The 11,256-nt window shown below is 37.4% G+C and overlaps 1 long non-coding RNA gene across 9 annotated transcripts; it reads left to right on the top strand.

Annotated features, from left to right (window-relative positions):
- The first annotated feature begins 2,086 nt into the window (after positions 1-2,086).
- On the top strand, positions 2,087-10,840 carry LOC141386240 (uncharacterized). 9 transcript variants are annotated; one of them, XR_012407880.1, is made up of 9 exons: positions 2,087-5,804; positions 5,897-5,963; positions 6,040-6,093; positions 6,168-6,318; positions 6,814-6,871; positions 6,985-7,158; positions 7,615-7,705; positions 7,794-7,863; positions 8,008-10,840. It is a non-coding gene; the product is annotated as an uncharacterized lncRNA (long non-coding RNA). The 9 variants fall into 9 exon arrangements; XR_012407881.1 differs by having other exon boundaries at positions 7,596-7,705; positions 8,008-10,805; XR_012407882.1 differs by having other exon boundaries at positions 7,596-7,705; positions 7,990-10,351.
- The last annotated feature ends 416 nt before the right edge of the window (positions 10,841-11,256 follow it).

Genomic DNA, 11,256 nt, shown 5'->3' with positions numbered 1-11,256 from the left:
TACACTGCATATTCGGGAAGCATAAAACCCTGTTATGGGCGATTTTTTTCATATTTACGAGTCCTGCCGTTAATCCGCAGGTCAGGTATAAAGTAGGCTATACTTGATGCTATACTTTAAGTTTAACTATAGGTGGGTCACGGCTAGATAAGATCAATAGCCATAATTACTCAAAGCATACTCTCATTTTAAAAATCATGCGACCATCATCTCACAATGTTTAATAATAATCTTATTTTTATTAAAACGAGTGATTTAGCAATGCCGCGCCACTGACAAGCCAACTGCAGATCAAACAAAGCAACTATCGCGGCAACCTTTTTCTGAATTTCAGCTGTTCTTTTTTGCATTTGATTATTATGCGTTCAATGTTAAAAAAATCAATAATGAATAGAGTGTATCCTGCGTTTGTGCGTTTTATCACTGAAGCTGCCCTTTTTCAAAACTAAAAGTTGCTTTGTCTCTCTGGCAATATTTCAGCTTTATCTAATGAAAAGTTAATTTAGATGAGCCAATATTCAAAAATTGCAGTAAAGTAACTGTGACGTGCGGCCACACATCGAATCTGAGGTCTGTTCTCATCTCTCTCTCGCTGTCATCCAGACATTGATACGTAGACACCACACAAGTCATGTCGCAAAACTGAGGCTGGTACCAGCTGACAGGTAGAATAGCTGAAGCCTTTGCGAAATCTGTCAAATACAGCACTGAAATGAACAGGCATAAATGTCTTTGACCCAAAAAGTCTATCAGTAGGATATCTGTAAAAACGCAATCAGAGCCAATGTTATGTAGAAATTGTGTAGCCTAATAATTATATTAATTTTAATAAAAAAGAAAATCAAAATAAATAATTCATTGCATTTTTCGTTTGCTAAAAAATATACAAAGGGTGGCTAGTTTGTATTAATGTGTTGTAATATTAATTAAATGTGTTTAGCCTATTTAAGCTTAACGGTTATATATACTGCCAATAGGCAAGCCATTCAAAAAATATTATTTTATTGTGTACTGGGTTAGAATTAGGGATGCTCAAAATAATCGATTAACCGTTAACCGAAAGGGTGCGTTTGTGACCGATTAATGCTATCAGTTAAACGATTAAAATTATTATTTTATATATTTTTAGTTTGGCTGCATAAGCGGCCGATTGAATGCGCCTTTGCGTTTAGAGGGGCATCTTTTGCACGCGGCTCATCCCAGAGCAGCAGTTTGTGTTGTCAAGACAACTACAGAGAACTTTTAAAGAGCTTGGTTTCCGCTACATTCATTCTTCCATGGCGGGGACCAAAATGCATCCCGCCACGGCTACATTACCCATTCAAAACATTCAGTTATTGTTGTTGTTGTTTTTAATAGCGGATTATAATCGCAACAAAACGTATTAAAAGGTAAGTGAATTATAACAGCGCAAACTTTTTTGTAACCATATAGTGCTGTGCGCTATTGTTTAATCCTTTGGGGTTACGTGCTGACTGACTGAATGACTGACAGGTGCGCGATGCGTGAGGCCAGCAAACACGCAGAAGCTTTCAGTTAAGATGAACAGTTTCTATAGTTATACTTTATTTATAGATAAAGTATGACTCTACATATAATCACTCTATCTTGCTGGCGTTTATGGCCGTTTCGCTTTACTTCAGGACGCATTAACACCGCTCTGAAGGTCTAATCGCTGTTTTAAGTTATCCAGAGCTGTATGAATGTACAAATCTTGAATATCATAATATTATTAAATATTACAATTTTATCAACATAGACAGCAACACTTTTGCACAATTGATACCCAGCTGATTCAGTCGTTTCATAAGAGGACCGCGCTTCTTCTCTTCTTTTTTCCTTGTCAACATAAAGGCAGTGAGGTGCGCCTCGCGTTTTTGGAATGAAAAAAGCACGTTAGCTGTGCTCGGCCACTTGTTCAACTGCAAGACATACTTAACTTGCGAGACGATAATGTATAACCCGTGCCTACAGACACATTTGCCAAAGAAGCAAAATTGAAGAAGAATATTGCTTCAAACAGACGTGTTGATGCCAAAAAAAGCGCTGATGTTGACCTGGATCTGCATCATAAACGCAACAAATAGGCTTTACCTTTTATAATATAAAGCATGTATGCACATTAATGCAATATCATATTTAAACAAAAAAACTGTTTACAAAAAGTCAACATATGCGCGCGTTGTTGTCGTCTTTTCATCACGCAGCGCGCGCACTTGAGCCGCGATGGAGAGAAAGGAAACCATAGCAAGACATAATCTTTAAAATAATGATTTCTATTAAAAATGTAAAAAGGTTTTGTGATTATAATAATAACAGCGGGGCATTAACTAAATGCATATTTTCCGTGGAGCGAGCGATTTGAGGAAGTCAGCTATTTTATTTGACGGAAGACAAAAATATGATTGGAAAAAAATCAGTCAGTGTTTTCGATTTGTAATATAAATTACTTATTTAAGTGCAAAATAATTTAGGGCAGTCCTATTTATTTTATTCATTTTATTTAGATTATTCTGTTCTTCTGTGCTAAACACTGCAGGTACGTGAAAATGCTCTGTTGTATTGTTCTATTATTAATATGCTAGCATATAAAAATAAATCAGTATTTTATGCAATATTTAAAGTGTCAGACACAAAATAGACATGTCAATTTGTTTAATATAAAATTAATAGTAATCTGACCAGTTAACCGTTAATAACCGATTATTGAGCGGCAGTTGTCGGTTAGCAAAATTAACTAACTAAACTAAAACTATATGTAGCATGTCTCGCTGTCATTTAAAACATGCAATTCATTACACACCAGAGCTGTAGGCCTACACTTACAGGGCGATGTTGGTCAATAGTCATACTGCGCACCACGTTATTGAGCTCAAATATCTCTGAGGGAGATTATGTGACCCGATAGCCATTATTAACTTGAGAGATTTTAAAAATAAAAGGCCTTTTAAAAAAAGGAACAACACACAAATCGGCAACAAGTAAAACTGGTCCCTTGGAGTTCAGCACTTGTCATCTTGCCAGTGTATGCTGCGTGGTGTGTATAGCGCCCTTATGCGGCGCATGTCAACTGCCACTGGTGAGAGAGAGCGTGCCCGTGAGAGCTCAGTGCAAGTATCGATATAATCACAAGCAAAATCATATCATTATAAATATTCTATTAACAATACTTATCAAAATATTCATACACTTACATGGTATTTATTGAGATTGTGTGATCTGTATAGGCTGTCTGATCTTTACAGAAGCTGTAAACTGAGACGGGCGCAGTGACCGCAGTAATGTTCAGCTCTGATGAGGTGCTTTTATTTACCCTGTAGTCTTTAGATTTTTTACATAATGTTCCATTACTTAAAATTTCTTTCGTTTTTTTTATTTATAGTTTATATTAACATGAGTGCTAGCTTGTTTTGCTGTGATCATTATGCAAGGATCATATTTCATGTTCGGTTTATTCTTCAGTAGCCGATAGATTCATTAATAATGTATTTTTAAAAGGATTGTTTATAAGGACTAAGCTATAAATATATAATACATTAGGCTAATTATTAAGACAATGGTCAGGTAGGATAACAAATCACATCCATGTAGTAAATTACTGTTGAGTGGGATCTGTGCGTGGTATCTGCCTTTTTATGTACGATATGAGTATGAGTATTTTAAGTGTCGCCCCGATACTGGTATTGGAATCGGTGCATCCCTAGTGATTATAAATACACTGTTTGACCAATTCATGCGTGATGTATCAATTCATAGATTCAGCATTTCCATAATTTGGTGGAAGTGAGATCATATCTTAAGTAAAACATAGGGCCCTATCATACACCCGGCGCAATGCAGCGCAAGGCGCGGCGCAAATGTTATTTGCTAGTTTCACCTTGACGCAAGTGTTGTTTTGCTGTTTTGCACCACGTTGTTTAAATAGCAAATGCATTTGCACTTATATGTGCGCCCATAGGCGTTCTGGTCTGAAAAGCAAAGTGTTCTGAGGCGCACTGCTGGCACGTTGCTATTTTGAGAAACTATAATAGATTTTTCATTAGACCAAAACAAACCCGGTCTAAACTCCAGCGCAGAGTTGCGCCTCGCTTACAGACTGCTTAATAGCCTACACACAAGATGTAGAGCAATACGCAAATATCTTTACATATGAAAAAATTTAAATATTAAGGATATATATAGGATATAATAAGAATATAAATATAGGAAATAAGTATAAAGGATTAAAATATTACAAATCATGTTATTTTCTAGCATAAATAAATATGAAAAATCACTGCTTTTATTTCTTCTTCATCTCGGGAGGCTTTTTCAGTTCATTTATAAAAATTTGCTTTTGTATAATGTTATTATTATTAGCAGTATTATTTATTATCTCCATATTTATATTTGTTTTATTAAAAACAAGCTTAGATTTGCCCACCTGCAGGTTTTAGACCATATGGGGCACAGCATGTGTATTAGGATATAACTCAGGTTTTTAAGCACACTTTGTTGTTATTGTTCATTTATTCGTTTGCTGGAAATTAGAACTGAATTTAGAAATAGTTTTGAAACGAATATTTGCGCTTAACAAACAAAATTAATTATTTATAGGCTAATTAATGTGTGTGTGTAAAGGTTTCCCTATCTAAGAGCGAAAGTGAAAGTAGATCGATTATCTCTCATTCTCACGCAGTAAATGCTCTGTTTAACAGTTTTCTGTTAAAAAAAACTTTTAACTGTTTGCTTGTAAAATGCTGAGTTTTTCCACTTAGACTTACTTTACATCCTGTAAATAGCGAATGCGCTTATGGCGCGACGCAGCTGGCTCTTAAAGGGAATGGGAGATGAGACTCTGATTGGTTTATTCTTAAAACACATCTATAACTCAATAAGAAAATAAACTCAAACCTTTTAGACCATGCGCCACGGCGCAAAGCAGATTTTTCTGTCCTTAAATTAGCAAAGATGCATTCTGACACACCCTGAAAGCGTTTGCGCCCTGGGTTTTGCGCTCTGCGCATGGACTGTCAAAATAGAGCCCATAGAGTTTGTGTAAACTGTGCAACTGACCACCGTTTTCAGGCCGACTCGGGTAAGGTTCCGCACCATTTGAATCACATCCAGATTAATTTAAATCTGAGGCAACAAACTAAATCGAAAGCCACACCGCTAAACTATTTACATAACAAATGACTTCAGGCTATAAATCATAAATGGATTTTTTTACACAACTACTAACACATGTTAACACATTAGTGATAATTATTTTACCAATAATTCTCCTGAGTTTGCACTGAAGTAACTGAAATGCCAACAGGACTTGTCTGTAAAAGCACCTCTCTAACATGTATCTGCTTAAGCCCTCCACAGTTTTTTTTAGATTCTTAGCATCTGATGACATGATGCACTAAACATACTAATCATAACAGTGTGATCGTACAGAACAGGGAACAGCCAATGCTGATCACATCTGTTATCGTTTGCATCAAAGGGTAAAAGGGCGTTCATATATTTTTAATTATTATTCAGTGATTTCTCTGCATACCACTAGAAGGAAACCCGCGTACAACACTTTGAGAACCACTGGTATAGATGGGTGGTTAGGCCTTGTCTGTGTCAGGTTTTTCCTTTTTTCAGGTATTGGAGAGCAGGCAAAAGAGGGAGACTCACAAGAGCATCGGTGGAGATTTCTCTAAAAAATGCTGGAGAACAGCAGTTGGGGTTTTGTTGGGGCTGTCTTTGTTTATTTGCAGATTGGAGTGGAGCAGAAGAAGGAGAACGGTGGAGATATACTTGAAGACCTGGAGCTCATGAAGCAGGTAGTGCTGCTTGAACAGACTAAACAATGGAGTTAGTTTCAAAAGAAATGTATTAAGATTAGTTAAAGACCTGATATCTTTCTCTTTGACAGGTTGGCATGGAGCATGTGAAGGAACAGGGAAACACACTGTAATGACAAGTGCATCGTAATAAATTAGGTACAGCCTTAAACTTTAAGTTGAGTCAACTGAACTTTATAAAACATTTTAAACTTATACAATTACATTTTTACAGAGTAAGTGTCACAGAAGGGACGACATTCAGTTCAGTAATATAACAGGACGTCAGGTGAGTATAAGCAGGTGAGTTTATTGATGCAGATAATAAGTCCATTAACCTGAATTGGATATTTGATTATGCAGGCTTGGAGACTGGAGACGGATACCACAGACAGCAAACAGGATGAAGACTAAACGAGGAACCAGGAGACACCTCACTAGGAGAGACACTGGAACTCACAGGAGATGTGCTTGTGGTGCTTCAGTGAGTGGAAAACCTGGTCTTAATGGGGCAGTAAGTGGTTGTCAGATATTTCCTTCAGATAGACAGAAATAGATACAATATTTTTGTTTGTTTGTATGATTCAATTGTATATCGCTATCTAACTTAACATTTGCAGATTGTTATTTGTTATATGATCGGATAAATTGATCTGTTCTAATTTATTTGTATGCTGTCAGAGTTACCACATTGAATATTACTGCACGTCTGTTGTCAGATAGATTGTCTGGCTGTTGTATTATTTATTAGTAATTTATGCTGTTGGCCTGTTCAACATTTGTAGCTTTTGATTGTTTTTTGTTTTATTTACAGTTTTACTAATTATTGTAGCACATTTATCTCTTCTAAGTTTATAGATTGTCATCTAGTAGAGTATTTACTTATAGGTGTGAAATATTATTTGTTAGTTTTAGAACAGAACCAGACTGGAGACAATGGTAGATGAAACTTCCAAAGAATGGTATTAGATTAATGAATGACTTGACATCTTTCTATTGTATTTTACAGATCAGATGGCACCACATGGAGAAAAGAAGGAATCACACACCTCAGCAACGACTGGATGGTCAGGAATTTAATTTTTTTTTTAATTAGGTGGACGTGTGAATCGATGGACGTCCTTCCAAGATGAAGGAGTGCTGGTTGTTGTAGATAGTAATTAGGCCTTGTCTTTGTCAGGTTTTTCTTTTTCAGGTAATGGAGAGAGAGCAGGCAGAAGAGGGAGACTCACAAGAGCATCAGTGGAGCTATCAGGAGCCTAAGTTTGATTACTTTATTTTGGATTATGAAAGCAAAATTCTCCAACAAGAGTGATTATGCTGCTTCCTGATGGTGAAAGTGATTATACTCATGGCAAGTATTATTTGACAGTTTGGTCATTTGTTTCACTAAGGGCCTACTCACACTATGCCATCCGTACCGTGCCCAAGCCCGTTTCCCGGATCGTTTGAGAAGTGTGAGTGCGCTGAATCAGGCTCAAGCACGGTTCACTTGGCCGGCCCTGGCCCGGTTGGAAGAGGTGGGTCTGAGTGCGGTTCACTTGGGCCCGAAACTGAAAGCGACACGTGACTTTTAAGGGACTGTTTCATATGGATTTATTAATCATTCTTACTGTTCATTGAACGCAAACTGCCGTAGTTTATTAAATACGCAAACTTCTCAATGCACGACAGCTGAATTTGCGGTTAGTAAATAACCGATTGTGTTCTATTTGGGACACTACATTCATATACTATGCTGTTGAGTGTGTAAGTGCATAAGTACATAGTGTATAAGTTCATAGTGTATAGCGTGCCATTTGGGACGCAGCTTTTGTCATTTGTAGGTTGGAGTGGAGCAGAAGTAGAAGAGTCACAGGAACAGTGGAAATATACTTGAAAATCTGGGGCTCAGGAAACAGGTAGAACTGCTTGAACAGACTAAACAATGGAGTTTGTTTCCAAAGAAATATATTGAGATTAAAGACCTGATATCTTTCTCTTTGACAGGTTGGCATGGAGCATGTGGAGAAACAGCGAACCACACATCAGTATTGACAAGTACATCGTAATAAATTAGGTATAGACTTACATTTTTAGTTGAATCAAATTAACTTAATAAAACATTTTTAAATTATATACTTTAATTTGTAAAGACTAAGTGATGATTGGGTATTTCCTTCAGATACAGTAAATAGTTAGATAGATGTCTTGTCTGCCGCAGGTGTTTCTTTTTCAGGTAATGGACACACAACAAACAGAAGAAGGAGACTCACAAGAGCATCAGTGGAGATTTATCTGAAGAACGCTGGAGAGCAGCTTGTGCATTGCTGGAGTTCAGCAAGCATGTAGAGCTCTGTTAGTCGTGTCTTTGTCTTTTACAGACTGGAGTGGAGCATGTGGAGACCAATAGGAATCACACACCTCAGTGGTGACTGGACACTGATGGTCAAGAATATCCTTTTAATGCAGAAGTATGGGTGCATGGATAGATGTCCTTCCAAGTGGAAGGGGGTGGTGGTGGGCATAGATTGTTAAATAGATGTTTTGTCTGTGGCTGTTATTTACATTGTAGATAATGAATTCTCAACAGGCGGAAGAGAGACACTCACAAGAGCATAAGTATTATAAATTATTTTTCATACATTTTGAAATATAAGTTGTATGTACCTATGATATATTTGTATGGGGGAGACCGGGGATAGTTGTACTTCTATTATATTTCTTTATATATCTTTGAGATCTTGAGTTACAAGTGTCTGCTATTAAATGGCCAAATAAGTAATTTTTGCAGCGTAAACAGTAAATGTGAACACTTTTTAGTTTCAGGGCGTACTCACACTATGCTATCAGTACCGTGCCCAGGCCCATAACGTTTGAGAAGTGTGAGTGCTCCGAATCTGGCTCAGGTGCGGTACACTTTGGCGGCCCTGGCCTGGTTGGAAGAGGTGTGCCAGCGCGCGATTCACTTGGGCTGGAAACTGAAGACGAGACGTGACATTTAAGGAACTGTTTTATATGGATTTATTAATCATTCATACTGTTCAATGAAATGCAAACTGTCGTAGATTATTAAAGACGCAAACACCTCACTACATGACAGCTGCACCTGTAGCAAACCTCTTAATTCCTGCAGCGCGATGACTTTATAATTGTTTATGAGCGTCAAAAGTGGCTGATCTGTTCAGCGAAATAATTAACTGCGTGTCACCCCTTCCACCCCTACCTCTCCAGCTTTCCCTTCATAGGGTGGCACGGTGGCCCAGTGGGTAGCAATGCAGCCTCACAGCAAGAGCGTCACCGGTTCTAGTCCTTTAACAGGCTGACTGTCATTTCTGTGCATAGTTTGCATGTTCTTCCCGTGCTCGCATGGGTTTTCCCTGGGTTCTCCGGTTTCCTCCCACATTCCAAAAACATGTACTACAAGTGAATTGATCAATCTAAATTTAGCACTACATTCAAACTCTCATTCAGCAGCATATCTCTTCATAGCATTTATTTTAGTCATCAGCTCATATCATGGGGGGAGTTGTCGAGATCTACCTGAGGCAAACGGGAGGGAGCCCAGGGCTCAAGGACCTTTTGAGCTCAGGTCTCTCTCCCGGGACAGCATGCTAAACTTGCTTATAATCAGTCATCAGCTAAGTGTGAACTCTTGAAAACGATATAACTAAAGAAATTTCCACTGTGCTGAGTGAGAGCGCTTCTTACTGAACTGTGCATCATTGATGACGTAAGCATGCTCAGTCCCAAATGCGATGTGAGTGCGGGCCGTCAGGTGAGACGGGAGGGGGGACAAATGTGCTTCGGCCCGGTTCAAGGCAACTGTAAATAGTGTGAGTAAGCCCTCAAACAGGAGGAGTGAAATGTTACAATTCAGCCCACTGTCTGGGTTAGTTGTAACATCATAAAATGAGAATTATGACATAAAAATGGATTTGAAAGCTTTTTATTCAGCATTGAGCTTTCAGTATAGTTTGTGTGTCTCTGTGTTACAAAGCTGAATGAAATGTGCAAATGTGCATCAGCTTCAACAATTGAACACTATTTGTGTTTGCAGGCTTCATGAGCCCACAGAGGTCAAACACTGAACTCAAACTACTTTTGACTTTCTCTTTTATAAGCTATAGCAATACTGAAATTAAATCATATAAATACAGTTTTAAATCTGCTTGAGGTTGGTGGTAACATTTCACTGATGTGACTAACAAGTTACTAGCTTTTGTTGTTTCAACTGACCCAGCATTATGTGGCCATGAATCTGTTCTCCTACAGCTAACAGCTAAAACATTATCACCAACAATGTGGATTAAGTATATCCACAATCAGACACACAGATTACATGGGTTTAACTACAAATCAGGCAATGATATCTTAAAAATAATTAATTAGCTAATCTTAGCTGAAGTGTAGTTTTTCTGTCTAATATCTGCTGTGTCTGTCACAGGACTTTTTCATATGTGGTATGAGGACTAAAATGAGCATGTGTGAAGTGAATCAGCTGATTTGTAACTAGTTCCTTGTTGTAGAGATTGTAAGTGTTACAACTATCCCCGCTCTCTCTCTTTAAATCTAAGGGCTTTTTTTTGACGGTCCATGCGCAGAGCGCAAAACGCAGGGCGCAAACGCTTTCAGGGCGTGTCAGAACACATTTTTGCTAATTTAAAGATGGGAAAATCCACTTTCAAGGGTTGAGTTTATTTTCTTAAGAGTTATAGGTGTGTTTTGAGAATAAACCAATTAGAGTCTCATCTCCCATTCCCTTTAAGAGCCAGCTGCGTCGCGCCATAAGCGCATTCGCTATTTACAGGACGTAAAGTAAGTCTAAGTGGAAAGCATTTCACTAGCAAACAGTTAACAGTTTTTTTAAACAGAAAACTGTTAAACAGAGCATCTACTGCATGAGAATGAGAGATAATCGATCTACTTTCACTTTCGCTCTTAGATAGGGAAACCTTTACGCACAGACATCAATTAGCCTATAAATAATTAATTTTGTTTGTTAAGCGCAAATATTTGTTTCAAAACTATTTCTAAATTCAGTTCTAATTTCCAGCAAACAAATAAATGAACAATAATAACGAAGTGTGGTCAAAAACCTGAGTTATATCCTAATACACATGCTGTGCCCCATATGGTCTAAAACCTGACAGGTGGGCAAATCTAAGCTTGTATTTCATAAAACAAATATAAATATGGAGATAATAAATAATACTGCTAATAATAATAACATTATACAAAAGCAAATTGTTATAAATTAACTGAAAAAGCCCTCTGAGATGAAGAAGACATAAAAGCAGTGATTTTTCATATTCATGTAGGCTAGAAAATAATATGTTTTGTAATATTTTAATCCTTTATATTTATATCCTATATCTATTCTTATTATATTCTATATCCCTAATATTTAAGTTTTTTCATATGTAAAGATTTGCCTATTGCTCTCTTGTGCGTATTAAGCAGTGTGTAGGCG

The sequence above is a fragment of the Danio rerio genome, chromosome 6 (genome assembly GCF_049306965.1).
Source record: "Danio rerio strain Tuebingen ecotype United States chromosome 6, GRCz12tu, whole genome shotgun sequence".
Taxonomy (NCBI): Eukaryota; Metazoa; Chordata; class Actinopteri; order Cypriniformes; family Danionidae; genus Danio; species Danio rerio.
Note: the sequence above shows the minus strand (reverse complement) of the source record. Positions and strands in the feature narration are given on the sequence as shown.